Source organism: Schistocerca gregaria, chromosome 9 (assembly GCF_023897955.1).
Source record: "Schistocerca gregaria isolate iqSchGreg1 chromosome 9, iqSchGreg1.2, whole genome shotgun sequence".
NCBI lineage: Eukaryota > Metazoa > Arthropoda > Insecta > Orthoptera > Acrididae > Schistocerca > Schistocerca gregaria.
Genome location: NC_064928.1, coordinates 201,639,502 through 201,655,596, shown reverse-complemented (window position 1 = coordinate 201,655,596; position 16,095 = coordinate 201,639,502). Strand labels below are relative to the sequence as shown.

General features: G+C 46.8%; 1 protein-coding gene and 1 pseudogene across 1 annotated transcript in view; both read right to left on the bottom strand.

The window, feature by feature from the left end:
- LOC126292056 (RAC serine/threonine-protein kinase) overlaps positions 1 to 16,095 on the bottom strand; it is a 512,592-nt gene that overhangs the window by 125,820 nt on the left and 370,677 nt on the right. The gene's annotated exons all lie outside the window — the stretch shown is intronic.
- Positions 14,063 to 14,179, bottom strand: LOC126292523 (5S ribosomal RNA; annotated as a pseudogene).

Sequence of the window (16,095 nt, the reverse complement as noted above, 5' to 3'; positions counted from 1 at the left end):
TGGTGAAACGTTGTTGTGATTCCTCGTGTAAGGAGAAGAAATGCATACCATCACGTTTCCGACTTTGATAAATGTCGGATTGTAGCCTATTGCGATTGCGCTTTATCGTATCGCGACATTGATGCTCGCGTTGGTCGAGATCCAATGACTGTTAGCAGAATACGGAATCGGTGGATTCAGGAGAGTAATACGGAACGCCGTGCTGGATCCCAACGACCTCGTATCACTAGCAGTCGAGATGACAGGCATCATATCCGCATGGCTGTAACGGATCGTGAAGCCACGTCTCGATCCCTGAGTCAACAGATGGGGACGTTTGCAAGACAACAACCATCTGTACGAACAGTTCGACGGCGCCTTCAGCAGCATGGACTACAGCTCGGAGACCACGGCTGCGGTTACCCTCGACACTGCATCACAGACATGAGCGCCTGCGATGGTGTATTCGACGACGAACCTAGGTGCACGAATGGCTAAATGTCATTTTTTCGAACGACTCCGGGTTCTGTTTACAGCATCATGATGGTCGCATCCGTGTTTGGCGACATTGCGGTGAACGCACATTGGAAGTGTGTATTCGTCATCGCCATACTGTCGTATCACCCGGCTTGATGGTATGGGATGCCATTGGTTACACGTCTCAGTCACCTCTTGTTCGCATTGACGGCACTTTGAACAGTGGACGTTACATTTCAGATGTGTTACGACCCGTGACTCTACCCTTCATTCGATCCCTCCGAAACCCTACATTTCTGCAGGATAACGCACGACCGCATGTTGCAGGTCCTGTACGGGCCTTTCTGGATGCAGAAAATGTTCGACTGCTGCCCTGGCCACCACATTCCCCAGATCTCTCACCAACTGAAAACGTCTGGTCAATGGTGGCCGAGCAACTGGCTCGTCACAATACGCCAGTCACTACTCTTGATGAACTGCGGTATCGTGGTGGTGGTGGTGGTTGTTGGGATGTTTAAGGGGGACTAAACATGCGGTATCGTGTTGAAGCTGCATGGGGAACTGTACTGTACACGCCATCCAAGCTCCGTTTGACTCAATGCGCAGGCGTATCAAGGCCGTTATTACGGCCAGAAGTGGTGGTTCTGGGTACTGATTTCTCAGGATCTATGCACCCAAACTGCGTGGAAATATAGGGACATGTCAGTTCTAGTATAATATATTTGTCCAATGAATACACGTTTATCATCTGCATTTCTTCTTGGTGCAGCAATTTTAATGGCCAGTAGTGTAGTTACTCGCTCCCCACGTGAGACGGCTGCTGGAGCTCATAAGACCTGTAGTGTCACTTGCTGTGACGTACGCCCCGCAGTCTGTCTTTCTCGTGGGTCTCGGCACAGTGTGGCTGCGAACAGCGCGTATAGAGGGGCATAAGCAGGAGGGCGCATCTCTGCAGCGTGCTATTCAAGTAGCTATACATTATATAACGTGTACATTATGCAACAAACAGCGAGGAAGTATCGTTTAAACACACAAAACATTGTACAAGCATTCTATTCATTATTTTGAATCGAATCACGTAGCACATATCAACCAATAAAAGCATGATAAAAGATCAAATTCAAAAAGTAATTTTTTTCTAATTCGCGTAACATTCTTCAAATCAATAAATATCTTGTAGTACATACTTTGTAAAGTAGCCTATGTCCTTCCTCACTGTTCGAGATAAATCCAAACCAAATTTCATCGAACTCGATTCAGCGGGTTAGTCGTGAAAACTAAGCAGACGGAGCTACTTGCTAATTTTATTATTAAAACTTTAAATTAAAATATCTTTTTTTCGTAGTCCGAATTTGATGAAATAAAGCCCATACGGTGCCCCAAGCGATGCTTAAGTTAAAATCAGACATTTAGCTGCTTACAGGCGTTGGTAAATATCATCGACGACAGTTGAAAAATGTGTTCCCCGACCAGGAGTCGAACCCGGAATCTCCTTCTTACATGGCAGACGCTCTATCCGACTACTTTTTATCTCATTTTGCATTTAAAGCGAACTGCCAACTAATATAAATTCTATATGAAGATGGTACCTGTTCTTTCGGGCACGTCCGAAAGAAGCGATACCATCTTCATACAGATAAGGATTACCGCCCAATGATGTTCTTCAGTGCGGATGCCCTCAGATTGCCCTAACTCATACGGAAGTCGGTAGATTAACTGCCGGGAGTAATGAGTTTGATGGGCAGGGGCAGTACAAATGTAGACAGAAAGTTGGAAAGTGTGGGTCTGACGGGGAGCGTGCCTGAGACTAGGCCCCGCAGTCGCACTTGTCTCTGTTCCCTCCGTGGCTCGGTCGGACAGAGCGCTGCCATGTAAGCAGGAGGTCCCGGGTTCGAGTCCCGGTTGGGGCACACATTTTTCAACGGACCCCTTTTATATTTACCAACACCTGTAAGCAGCGAAAGGTCTGATTTCGTTGCAATTTCGTTCTTCGAGAGCTGCAAGATCACCAATGGTATCTATACATATACTAGCTTCATATAATTACAAAATGTTTCGCAGAGCGACTTAGCTTCTGGGCTCATTTCACCGACCATAAGTAGGTTACAAATGCACGGCATAAGTCAAACTGCAGCCAACAGACGGCACATGGCGTTGAATGTTAAATGCAACTTGCAACTTGTTGTTGTGACTGAAATTCCAGCCAGATTCCGTAAAGTAATTATTGTGGTTTCTGCGACTGCTCAATAATTGTGATTTGTAACTGATACGCGATTTCTTGCCCATCCCTTCTGAGGGTATAGGGAAACAGATTTGCCATCTCGGGCTCCACTACCCCGTGGTCAAGCGTGGCAGTGGGGAAGCCGTGACCAGAGGTGACTGGCTCGTTAGGCAACCAGCACAACAGTTCCGTACGGCAGGAAGCAGATCTCTCGACTCATGGTGCTCCGATACCTACATCTGCAACTACGTCTACGCTGCAAGCCATCCTGCGCTGCATGGCGGACGGAACTTTATAAACCGTTTCCACACATCCCCTCTTTCTTGTTCGAGCCGACGATCTGTTCCTGAGATGTATGTATGAGGAATCAATGTACTGGTTCCATTTCGGAATTCCCATTCTCTAGTAGAAACCCTAATAATAATGTTCGAAACTTACAGGCACTGAACATCAGTCACAATGTAAATCAGGATCAGGGCAGGAAGCGTGCTCGAATAGCCTAATGCTATATGGTAAAAAGACTGCCCGCACTGAGTGGGAAGTCGCCGGCCGGGGTGGCAGAGCGGTTCTAAGCCCTGCAGTCAGGAACCGCACGACCGCATGGTCGCAGGTTCGAATCCTGCCTCGAGCATGGATGTACGTGATGTCCTTAGGTTACTTAGGTTTAAGTAGTTCTAAGTTCTAGGGGACCGACGACACAAATTTGTGCTGTCATGACGTACTATTACTGCTCTGTCTTCCAGACTAAATGGGACACAGCCTATCTAGAAGAGCAAAGGGCTGTTTAAGAATCAGGCGCAACGTAGTTTAGGTTGGACTACAGAGAGGGCGCACTCGACGGGCGGTAGTAGTTTCATTAATACATCAATCATTACAGCAGATTTTCTTCAAATTCCGTGTTTGGCGACATCGCGGTAAACGCACAATGGAAGCGTGTATTCGTCATTGTCATACTGGCGTATTACCAGGCGTAATAGTATGGGGTGCCATTGGTTACCCGTCTCGGTCACCTCTTGTTCGCATTGACAGCACTTTGAATAGTGGACGTTACATTCCAGATGTGTTACGGCCCGTGGCTCTACCCTTCATTTGATCCCTGCGAAACCCTACATTTCAGCAGGATAATATACGACCGCATCTTGCAGGTCCTGTACGGGCCTTTCTGGATACAGAAGATGTTCGACTTCTGCCCTAGCCAGCACATTCTCCAGATCTCTCACCAATTGAAAACGTCTGGTCAATGGGGGCCGAGCAACTGGCTCGTCACAATACGCCAGTCACTACTCCTGATGAACTGTGCTATCGTGTTGAAGCTGCATGGCCAGCTGTACCTGTACACGCCATCCAAGCTCTGTTTGACTCAATGCCCAGGCGTATCAAGGCCGTTATTACGGCCAGAGGTGCTTGTCTGGGTAGTGATTTCTCAGGATCTACGCACCCAAATTGCGTGAAAATGTAATTACATGTCAGTTGTAGTATAATATATTTGTCCAATGAATACTCGTTTATCATCTGCATTTCTTCTTGGTGTAGCAATTTTAATGGCCAGTAGTGTAGTTCCACACTCGAGGAACTCCACGAGCAGAGGACCTCTGCTGTCATGACCTTACCGAAACCTCTCGGTACAGCTTTGGATTTCTTCGGCTCGGGAGATGAGGGATAGGTCCACGTTGGCTTTCCGTTTGCCTCTGACTCGAAATGGTGGGAGCACTTTAAGTCATGCTGTCCTCGTTGTTCGACTGAAGAGGCCTTCTCCTCGACAAGTTCCACGAGCGTGGAAGCGCAATCAACGCACAGCGCTACGGAGACACACAGAAGAAACTGCGAGGCGCCATAAAGTCGAAACGTCCAGGACTGCTGCTGCATGAAATCGTCTTGTAGCAGGAAAACGCCCGCCCGGATACCGCTAATCTGACGGAGGCTACGCTTCAGCGACGTGGTTCGGAAACACTGCATAATGCTGCTTACAGTTCGGATTTCTCATCGTGTGATTTCCCCATTTTTTTGGCCAATGGAGGAAAGGCATGCGTGTATGTTGGCTTATGCATCTACATGCAGACTCCGCAAGCTACGCGAATGTGTGTGGCGGAGGGTACGTTGAGTACCTCTATCGGTTCTCCATTCTATTCCAGTCTCGTTTGGTTCGTGGAAAGAAAGATTGTCGGTATGCCTCTGTGTGGGCTCTGAACTCTCTGACTTTATCCTCATGGTCTCTTCGCGAGATATACGTAGGAGGGAGCAATATACTGCTTGACTCCTCGGTAACGGTATGTTCTCGAAACTTCAACAAAGGCCAGTATCGAGCTACTGAGCGTCTCTCCTGCAGTGTCTTCAACTGGAGTTTATCATCTCCGTAACGCTTTCGCGATTACTAAATGATCCTGTAACGAAGCGCGCTGCTCTTCGTTGGAACTCTTCTATCTCTTCTATCAACCCTATTTGGTACGGATCCCACACCGGTGAGCAGTATTGAAGCAGTGGGCGGACAAGTGTACTGTAATCTACTTCCTTTGTTTTCGGACTGCATTTCCATAGGATTCGCCCAGTGAATCACAGTCTGGCACCTGCTTTCCTGACGATTAATTTTATATGGTCATTCCATTTTAAATCACTCCTTATGCGTATTCCCAGATAATTTATGGAATTGACTGCTTCCATCTGCTGACCTGCTATATTGTGCTAAATGATAAAGGATCTTTCTTTCTGTCTATTCACAGCACATTACACTTGTCTACATTGAGATTCAATTGCCATTCGCTGCACCATGCGTCAATTCGTTGCAGATCCTCCTGCATTTCTGTACAATTTTCCATTCTTACAACCTCTCGATATACAACAGCATCATTCGCAAAAAGCCTCAGTGAACTTCCGATGTTATCCACAAGGTCATTTATGTATATAGTGAATCGCAACGGTCCTACGAAACTCCCCTGCGGCACACCTGAAATCACTCTTACTTCGGAAGACTTCTCTCCATTGAGAATGACATACTGCGTTCTGTTATCTAGGAACTCTTCGATCCAATCACACAACTGGTCTGATAGCCCGTATGCTCTTACTTTGTTCATTAAACGACTGAGGGGGACTGTACCAAACGCCTTGCGGAAGTCAAGAAACACGGCACCTACCTGGGAACCCTTGCCTATGGCCCTCTGAGTATCGTGAACGAATAGCGCGAGCTGAGTTTCACACGACCGTCTTTTTCGAAACTCATGCTGATTATTTCTAGTCTCCAGAACAGTCACTATACTCGAACAGTCGGACTAGGACAGGGGCGGGCAAACGCTGCACGCGGCTCATGAGAGCGCGAAACCGTCTACCGGGGCAGCGGCGACAGCAGAAGCTGTCGATTCAGCTGGCTTAAACTGGGAACGTTTGGTGTCAGTGACAACAGACGGAGCACCTGCAATGAAAGGGGACCAAATGCGATTTGTTGGATTACTAAGAAAAAAGCTACAGCGTACAGAAGAATCACTGTACAGCATGCACTGCATTTTGAACCCAAGAAGTACTGTGTACAAAAGCAGCAAAACTGGGGGACGTCATGCTAGCGGTTATTCGGACAGTTAATTATTTCAGATCCCACGGGCTTACGCAACCACAGTTTCACACATATTTAGCTGACATTGAGGAAGAGTATGGTGACATACCATACCACAGTGAAGTCCGCTGGCTCAGCCGCGGTAATGTACTCAAAAAATTTTTTGAGCTGAGAATACCAATAAATCAGTTTTTAAAGGACAAAGGAAGATACGACCCCATGTTAGAAGATGCAGAGTGGGTTGCCGACCTTACAATTTTAGTGGACATTACCGGACACACAAATGCAATGAACACAAGTTTACAAGGATAAAATCAGCTAATTTGTGAGATGGCTGAAAAGGTGCAATCTTTCACTAGCAATCTTAGAGCTGTGGGAACGACAGCTCTCGTCAGGGAACGCAGTGCATTTCCCTACTCTATCTACTGTGTCAGAACAGAATTGCAAAGAATATGTTTCCGTACTTAGTGCAATAAAAGAGGAATTTCTCAATCGATTTGGGGATTTATCATATTTATCCCAAGCTTTTGAGTGGTTCTCGAGACCATTAGCTTTTTCTGTAGATGATATTCATCCCCATTTTCAAATGGAATTAATAGATCTACAGTGTAATTCTCATCTGAGAGACCAGTTCCTTTTGGCAAGACGTGTAATTGACTTTTATCACTACTTTCCACAGCAAGAGTTTCCTCGTCTCCATCGTGAAGCCGCGAAGATAAAGTCAATGTTTGGCTCGACATACATTTCTGACAGATTTTGTTCTGTTATGAAAATTTACGTAACTGTTTGCGTTTGTCTGTACGTAGAAATTTTGTTCCAGACATTAAACGTATTATGTAAGTCTGCAGGCTTTCGCGGAAGTTAAAATCTTCTGGATTATTAGGCGGCGTCATGTTTGTTCTAAAATGTTCGACGTTTCGACCCCTCTGCTGCGATTTTCCTCCGGAACTTTTGGCGTCCACTACTGCTAGAACAGTTTTCTAGGTACTCGTTCAAACCATGATTTCTTTCAAGCACTCCTACTAACCTTGTTCCTTCATTCAACAAAGCAAGCTAGGAAACAAAACTCATTACACAGGAAGGAGCGGAGAGACGGTACGGTGGAGAAGGGACAGAGGCGGGTGGCCAGCTTGCCCCTGTGTGCACGCAGAACACACGTTAACTGCACGCGTGCAAGCGCACCGCACACGTGCGGGATTCCTGCCCGCCCCTGGTCTACGAAGTACAAGATTGGTGGGGTTGTGGAGTCCGCGTTCTATGAAACAAGAGCTGGTCGTCCTTTCTCCGTGTGGGATGAAATTGATCAGTTTTGAATGGAAACATTCCAGGTCTCACTGTGGCGGGTGTTCGATTTTCATTTCACTGCCCGTTACCGTTTTTGCAACCCCTGCGCGCGGCGCTTACGCCAGGACTGTCACGGCGGCGGCGAGTACGCACGATACGCGACGTGCGACACGCGGTGCGGGGGCGTGGTGGGCAGAAGATGTGTCGGCGAGGGCGGCGTCGAGACGGAGACTTGGCAGCGCCGCGGCGCGCCACCCCCGAATCGAACCGTCTCGCCGGCGCCCAGACGCCGGAGGGCGCGGGGGGCGGCTGGGGTACACGAGCCGCGGTCCGGCGGGTGGCGTGGCGTGGCGGCTGGAGCAGCGGCGGCGGGTCAGCGGTTCAGCGGGGAGGCAACAAGTAGCAGGCGGAAGCAGCGGCCACCCGGCGAGGCGGCCCACTAGTCGCGGGATCGGAAAGCGCGTGACGATTCTGTTGCACAATATAGAGCACATCATCATCAGTGTTCTGCCAAAAGGCAGGTTTCCACATGGTAGTTCTCCAGGCGGTCCGGTCTTCTGCCATCCTCTTCAGATCTGCATAATTTCCTCTTCCCTTTATATACTCTATCATCTTGTATCTCCTTCCTCTCACAAGGAGACGGCACGACCGTGGGGTCGGGGATTTGTCTGCAATTTTGTGCGGTGAAAGACGACCCCTAACACCTCAGGTGGTTAAAATATTAGGACGCACTACCCGGAAAATCCCGAGAAAAATCGATAGTTTCTTAGGTGCCTTACGAGTATAAAATGTTAGTCCACTGCCGAGCCGCCGTCTGGCCTACATGGTTAGCGGTCGGACCCTTACGCGAGAGGTCTCGGGTTCGATTCCTTCTCCGGCACTTATTTTTCTTCTGTTGCTTGCAAAATTGCAGCGCACTGTTACAGGAGAACAGTGAAAATAATTCTCGGGAAGATTGTACAAAAATTCATTCTATAATTCACCATCAATTATCGTCACCAATATTCCGAGACATGACTCAATATGAATGGTTTGAATCAAAATTGTCAGAAACTCGAAACATTTTCGTAAATATTAATGGGGCATGTTTTTGTACAGATTTATTGCAAACGCCCTGTGATTTTAAAAAAACCGCTTTTATATGTTGCGCAAGATGTCGCAAAAATTATTGCTTTGTTTGTTTTTACGATAATTACCACTGCTGTTCTTGTTTATAATTATTCGTCCACGAGACTCAGAGGGCCATAGACACGGGTTCACAGGTAGATGCCGTGTTTCTTGACTTCCGCAAGGCGTTTGACACAGTTCCCCACAGTCGTTTAATGAACAAAGTAAGAGCATACGGACTATCAGACCAATTATGTGATTGGATTGAAGAGTTCCTAGATAACAGAACGCAGCATGTTATTCTCAACGGAGAGAAGTCTTCCGAAGTAAGAGTGATTTCAGGTGTGCCGCAGGGGAGTGTCATAGGACCGTTGCTATTCACAATATACGTAAATGACCTGGTGGATGACATCGGAAGTTCACTGAGGCTTTTTGCAGATGATGCTGTGGTGTATCGAGAGGTTGCAACAATGAAAAATTGGAAGTTCACTGAGGCTTTTTGCAGATGATGCTGTGGTGTATCGAGAGGTTGCAACAATGAAAAATTGTTCTGAAATGCAGGATCTGCAGCGAATTGACGCATGGTGCAGGGAATGGCAATTGAATCTCAATGTAGACAAGTGTAATGTGCTGCGAATACATAGAAAGATAGATCCCTTATCATTTAGCTACAAAATAGCAGGTCAGCAAATGGAAGCAGTTAATTCCATAAATTATCTGGGAGTTCGCATTCGGAGTGATTTAAAATGGAATGATGATATGAAGTTGATCGTCGGTAAACCAGATGCCAGACTGAGATTCATTGGAAGAATCCTAAGGAAATGCAATCCGAAAACAAAGGAAGTAGGTTACAGTACGCTTGTTCGCCCACTGCTTGAATACTGCTCAACAGTGTGGGATCCGTACCAGATAGGGTTGATAGAAGAGATAGAGAAGATCCAACGGAGAGCAGCGCGCTTCGTTACAGGATCATATAGTAATCGCGAAAGCGTTACGGAGATGATAGATAAACTCCAATGGAAGACTCTGCAGGAGAGACGCTCAGTAGCTCGGTACGGGCTTTTGTTAAAGTTTTGAGAACACCTTCACCGAAGAGTCAAGCAGTATATTGCTCCCTCCTACGTATATCTCGCGAAGAGACCATGAGGATAAAATCAGAGAGATTAGAGCCCACACAGAAGCATACCGACAATCCTTCTTTCCACGAACAATACGAGACTGGAATAGAAGGGAGAACCGATAGAGGTACTCAGGGTATCCTCCGCCATACACCGTCAGGTGGCTTGCGGAGTATGGATGTAGATGTAGATGTAGAATTATTACATGTATAAAAATTGAATGTTTTCCAATATACTTTATTATTCTGATTAAAAGGCAACGTTTCTCCTCGTATACTTTACAATGAAAAATGAAAAACCCATAGCCATGAAATGTGTGGGACAAAAAGAAAATAATTTTTATTCAATAACGAAACTAATTTCTTAAAGATAGTGTAGGTTTGGGAAACTTTCTGAATAATTGGTGTAATAACCAAAGAAAATGAAATAGAAGGAAAAAATTGCCAGAGGAGGAATCGAACACGAGACCTCTGACTTAAGAATCCGAGCCCTGAACACCTAGGCCAGACGGCGGCTCGGCAGTGTACTAACATTTTATACTCATAAGGCACTTAAAACCCTTTGGATCGACTTTTCCCGGGATTTTTCGGGTAGTGCGTCCTAATATTTTAACCACGTGAGGTGTTAGAGGTCCTCTTTCACCACTCACAATTGCGGACAAATCCCCGACCCCACGGCCATGTCGTCTCCTTGTCAGTCTTCTCCCTCACTGCGAGGGAATTACCCGAATGGGACGGAAACCTGTAGATTTTATGTTAATGTACAGACAAACAACTGATTACAGCTGCAGCAAAAATGGATGATTTATTCAAGAGAAAGAACTTCATAAATTGAGTGAGTCAACAACGCGATGGACTCCCCCCTCCTTGTTTGTTAGAGTCATCAGTCTTTCTAACTGGTTTGGTGCAGCACGCCACGAATTTCTCTCTTGTGCCAATCTCTTCATCTCAGAGTAATACTTGCAACCTACGTCCTCAATTATTTGCTGGACGTATTCCCATCTCTGTCTTCATCTACAGTTTTTGCCTTCTACAGCTCCTCTAGTACCATGTAAGTCATTCTCTGATAAATGATGATTAATTGAAACCCTCAGCTGCCGACAGGTGTTGTTGATATACCTCGATGCGGGCAGCCGAAAATGTGTGCCCCGACCGGGACTCGAACCCGGGATCTCCTGCTTACATTGCAGACGCTCTGTCCATCTGAGCCACCGAGTGCCGTGTGCGAGCAGACATTATCTTGCTGAAAGGTAAGCCCAGAGTGGCTTGCCATGAAGGACAACAAGACGGAGAAGACCTAGTAGATAGTGTCTGAAGTTCCATGCGGCTTTTCGCTGATGATACTATAGTATACAGAGAAGTTGCAGCATTAGAAAACTGCAGCGAAATGCAGGAAGATCTGCAGCGGATAGGCACTTGGTGCAGGGAGTGGCAACTGACCCTTAACGTAGACAAATGTGATGATATATTGCGAATACATAGAAAGAAGGATCCTTTATTGCATGATTATATGATAGCGGAACTAACACTGTTATATGGGAGTATGCGCGCGGAACGATTTGAAGTGGAATGATCATATAAAATTAACTGTTCGTAAGGCAGGTGCCAGGTTGAGATTCATTGGGAGAGTCCTTAGAAAATGTAGTCCATCAACAAAGGAGGTGGCTTAAAAAACACTGATTCGACCTATACTTGAGTATTGCTCATTAGTGTGGGATCCGTACCAGATCGGGTTGACGGAGGAGATAGAGAAGATCCAAAGAAGAGCGGCGCGTTTCGTCACAGGGTTATTTGGTAAGCGTGATAGCGTTACGGAGATGTTTAGCAAACTCAAGTGGCAGACTCTGCAAGAGAGGCGCTCTGCATCGCGGTGTAGCTTGCTGTCCAGGTTTCGAGAGGGTGCCTTTCTGGATGAAGTATCGAATATATCGCTTCCCCCTACTTATACCTAATGCGGAGATCGCGAATGTAAAATTAGAGAGATTCGAGCGCGCGCGGAGGCTTTCCGGCAGTCTTTCTGCCTGCGAACCATACGCGACTGGAACAGGAAAGGGAGGTAATGACAGTGGCACGCTCCCCGTGAGACCCACATTCCCAACTGTCCACAATTCTACATATGTAATGTACCTAATAGATATTTGCCCATCTACTCATTACTCGCGCACACTATGGCGATTCCCGTAAAAGTATGGGCAACCTGTGCACATTCGCATGTGGGTCTCAAGGGAAGCGTGCAAGGGATGTCTCTGCACTCGCGCTATTCATCTCTGTCCTCGGTGACTCAGATGGACAGAGCGTCTGCCATGTACGCAGGAGATCCCGGGTTCGAGTCCCGGTCAGGGCACACATTTTCAGCTGTCCCCTTCGAGGTATATCAATAACACATGTCGGCAGCTGAGGGTTTCATTTAATTATCATTTATTCTAGAGAAGCTGCACGGTCATCAATGGTATCTGTTCTCTCGAGAGCATTTCCTATATTCATGTTTCATTCCCTGATGTCTTAAAGTCCTACCATCCTGTTCCTTCTCCCTGTCAGCGTTTTCCACATTTTATTGTCCTGACTGTTCCTTATGCAAGCAGTTATTCGGGTTGGCACTGAACTGTAGAGTTGTTTTATGTCCTCCTGAGAGGTACGGTGCCTAATTCTGCCCAAGTAATGGCTTGGCTCACCAAAATACCAAGGTGTTTGGAAGGCCCCGCCCGTAGAGTTCCAAAGGTTGCATTTGGATAGAGATCTGGCAACCTTGCTGACCATCGTAGAATTTGGCAGGTACGAAGACAACCAGTAAAAAATCTCGCCGTGAACCCCAGACTGGCTTGCCATGAAGGGCAAGAAGACGGAGAAGACAATATTGTCGTCGTACCGCTGTGGTGTAAGGGTCCTTTGGATGAGATCGAAATAAGTCCTGCTATGAAATGGGAGAAAAATCATGACACATTCATACGATTTGTCGACCTGAAGAAGCGTTCGACAATATAAAATGGTGCAAGCTGTTCGAGATTCTGAAAAAAGTAGGGGTAAGCTATAGGGGGAGACGGGTCATATACAATATGTACAACAATCAAGAGGGAATAATAAGAGTGGACGATCAAGAACGAAGTGGTCGTATTAAGAAGGGAGTAAGACAAGGCTGTAGCCTTTCGCCCCTACTCTTCAATCTGTACATCGAGGAAGCAATGATGGAAATAAAAGAAAGGTTCAGGAGTTGAATTAAAATCCAAGGTGAGATTATATCAATGATACCATTCGCTGATGACATTGCTATCCTGAGTGAAAGTGAAGAAGAATTAAATGCTCTGCTGAACGGAATGAACAGTCTAATGAGTACAGACTATGGATTGAGAGTAAATCGAAGAAAGACGTTGGTAATGAGAAGCAGAAGAAATGAGAACAGAGAGAAACTTAACGTCAGGATTCAGGGTCACGAAGTAGATGAAGTTAAGGAATTCTGCTACCTAGGTGGTAAAATAACCAATGACCGACGGAGCAAGGAGGACATCAAAAGCAGATTAGAAATGGCAAAAAGGGCATTCCTGGCCAAGAGAAGTCTACTAATATCAAATATAGGTCTTAATTTGAGGAAGAAATTTCTGAGAATATACGTCTGGAGCACAGCATTGTATGGTAGTGAAACATGGACTGTGGGAACATCGGAAAAGAAGAGAATCGAAGCATTTGAGATGTGGTGCTACAGAATAATGTTGAAATTTAGATGCAAGGATAAGGTAAGGAATGAGGAGCTTCTGCGCAGAATAGCTTAGGAATATGTGGAAAACACTGATAAGGAGAAGGGACAGGATGATAAGACACACGTTAAGACATCAGGGAATGACTTCCATGGTACTAGAGAGAGCTGTAGAGATAAAAACTATAGAGAAAGACAGGGATTGGAATACATACAACAAATAATTTAGGACGTTGGTTGCAAGCGCTACTCTGAGATGAAGAGGTTAGCACAGGAAGGGAATTCATGGGGTACCGTATGAAACCAGTCTGACGACTGATGGATGGGGGGAGGGGGGAGAAGCAGCAGCTCAGACCATTACTCCTGGGTGATGGGCCGCATATCAGGTTGGTGTCGCACCGCTATCTGGAGCTTCTCCAGACACGCCTTCCCACTGTAACCTCACTGCACTCCGTCTTCAGGCCACAAGTGGCCCATCGGGACCATCCGACCGCCGTGTCATCCTCAGTTGAGGATGCGGATAGGAGGGGCGTGTGGTCAGCACACCGGTCTCCCGGTCGTTATGAAGGTTTTCCTTGACCGAAGCCGCTACTATTCGGTCTAGTAGCTTCTCAATTGGCATCACGAGGCTGAGCGCGCCCCGAAAAGTGGCAACAGCACGTGGCAGCTGGATGGTCACCCATCCAACTGCCGGCCACGACCGACAGCGCTTAACTTCGGTGATCGCACGGGAACCGGTGTATCCACTGCGGCAACGCCGTTGCCGTAACCTCACAGACTGGACAAGAATTGTCTTCAGTGATGGGTCCCGTTTCGAAGTCAGCGCCAATGACCGGCGAAGGCGCGCGTGGAGGCGTCCCGGACAGTGGTGGGATACCAACCCGACTGTCGTCCCGTGTACAGCCGATGACAAGGAGTTACAGTCTGTGGTGCCTTTTCGTTTCATACCAGAAGCCCTTCGGTTGTTATCCACGGCCCCGTTACAACACAGCGATACGTCGACGATTTTCTACTCGCGTTTTGTTGCCCTTCATGGCAAGATAACCTGGACTTACATTTCAGCATGATAATGCCCGCTCGCACAAGACGAGATTGTCTTCCTCCTTGCCAAACCCTTCCGTCGTCAGCAAGGTCGCTGAACATCTCTACTATTCAGAACGTTTGCAGTACTGTAGACTGTTCCTCCAAGCCTTTTGGTTTTGACCATTTAACGCAACAATAGGAAGAATTTGGCACGATATCCTTCAGCAAGAGATCAAATAAGCCTGACAATCAATGCCAAGCCCAATAATTGCTTGCTTAAGGGCGGGAGATTGGCCAATGAGTTTCTAAACTGCTCAATTTGTGGAGCTCTCTCTCTTGAATAAATCATCAAATGTTTGTGAAATTGTTTGGACTGCATATACTGAGTGGCCAGGTTCAGAATTCTCAGAACCCTGAATAGATGCATTCTGCCCTCTGCTTCCTGGTAACATTCATTTACGGCGTCGGCCGCGTTTTGGGTTAGTTCCGAACGACTAATGTCGCAGTCTACACAATTATGGTCACTACAAGACACGACTACGAAGGAGAATAATTTTACGCTACTGGCCATTAAAATTCCTATACCAAGAAGAAATGCAGATGATAACCGGGTATTCATTGGGCAAATATATTATACTAGAACTGACATGTGATACCATTTGCACGCAATTGGGGTGCATAGATCCTGACAAATGAGTACCCAGAACAACCACCTCTGGCCCTTAATAAAGGCCTAGATACGCCTGAGTGTTGAGTCAAACAAAGCTTGGATGGCGTGTACAGGTACAGCTGGCCATGTAGCTTCAACACGATAGCACAGTTCATCAAGAGTATTGACTGGCGTATTGTGACGAGCCAGTTGCTCGGCCACCATTCACCAGACGATTTCAGTTGGTGAGAGATTTGGTGAATGTGATGGCCAGGCCAGCAGTCGAACATTTTCTGTATCCACAAAGGCCCGTACAGGGCCTGCAACTAGCGGTCGAGTATTATGCTGCTGAAATGTAGGGTTTCGCAGGGATCAAATAAAGGGCAGAGCCACGGGTCATAACACATCTGAAATGTAACGTCCACTGTTCGAAGTGCAGTAATACGAAGAAGATGTGACCTAGACGTGTAACCAATACCACCCCACACCATCACGCCGGGTGATACGACAGTATGGCGATGACGAACACACGCTTCCCATGTGCGTTCACCGAGATGTCGCCAAACACGAATGCGACCATGATGATGCTGCAAACAGAACCTGGATTCGTTCGAAAAAATGACATTTTGCCATTCGTGCAACCATGTTCGTCGTTGAGTACATCATCACAAGCGCTCCTGTCTGTGATGCAGCGTCAAGGGTAACCAGAGCCATGGTCTCCGAGCTGATAGTCCTTGCTGCTGCAAACGTCGTCGCAATGTTCGTGCAGATGGTGGTTGTCTTGCAAACGTCCCCATCTGTTGACTCAGGGATCGAGACGTGGCTGTACGATCCGTTACAGCCATGCGGATAAGATGTCTGTCATCTGGACTGCTAGTGATACGAGGCCGTTGGGATCCAGCAAGGCGTTCCGTATTAACTTCCTGAACCCACCGATTCCATATTCTGCTAACAGTTATCGGATCTCGACCAACGAGAGCAGCAATATCGTGATACGATAAACGACAAT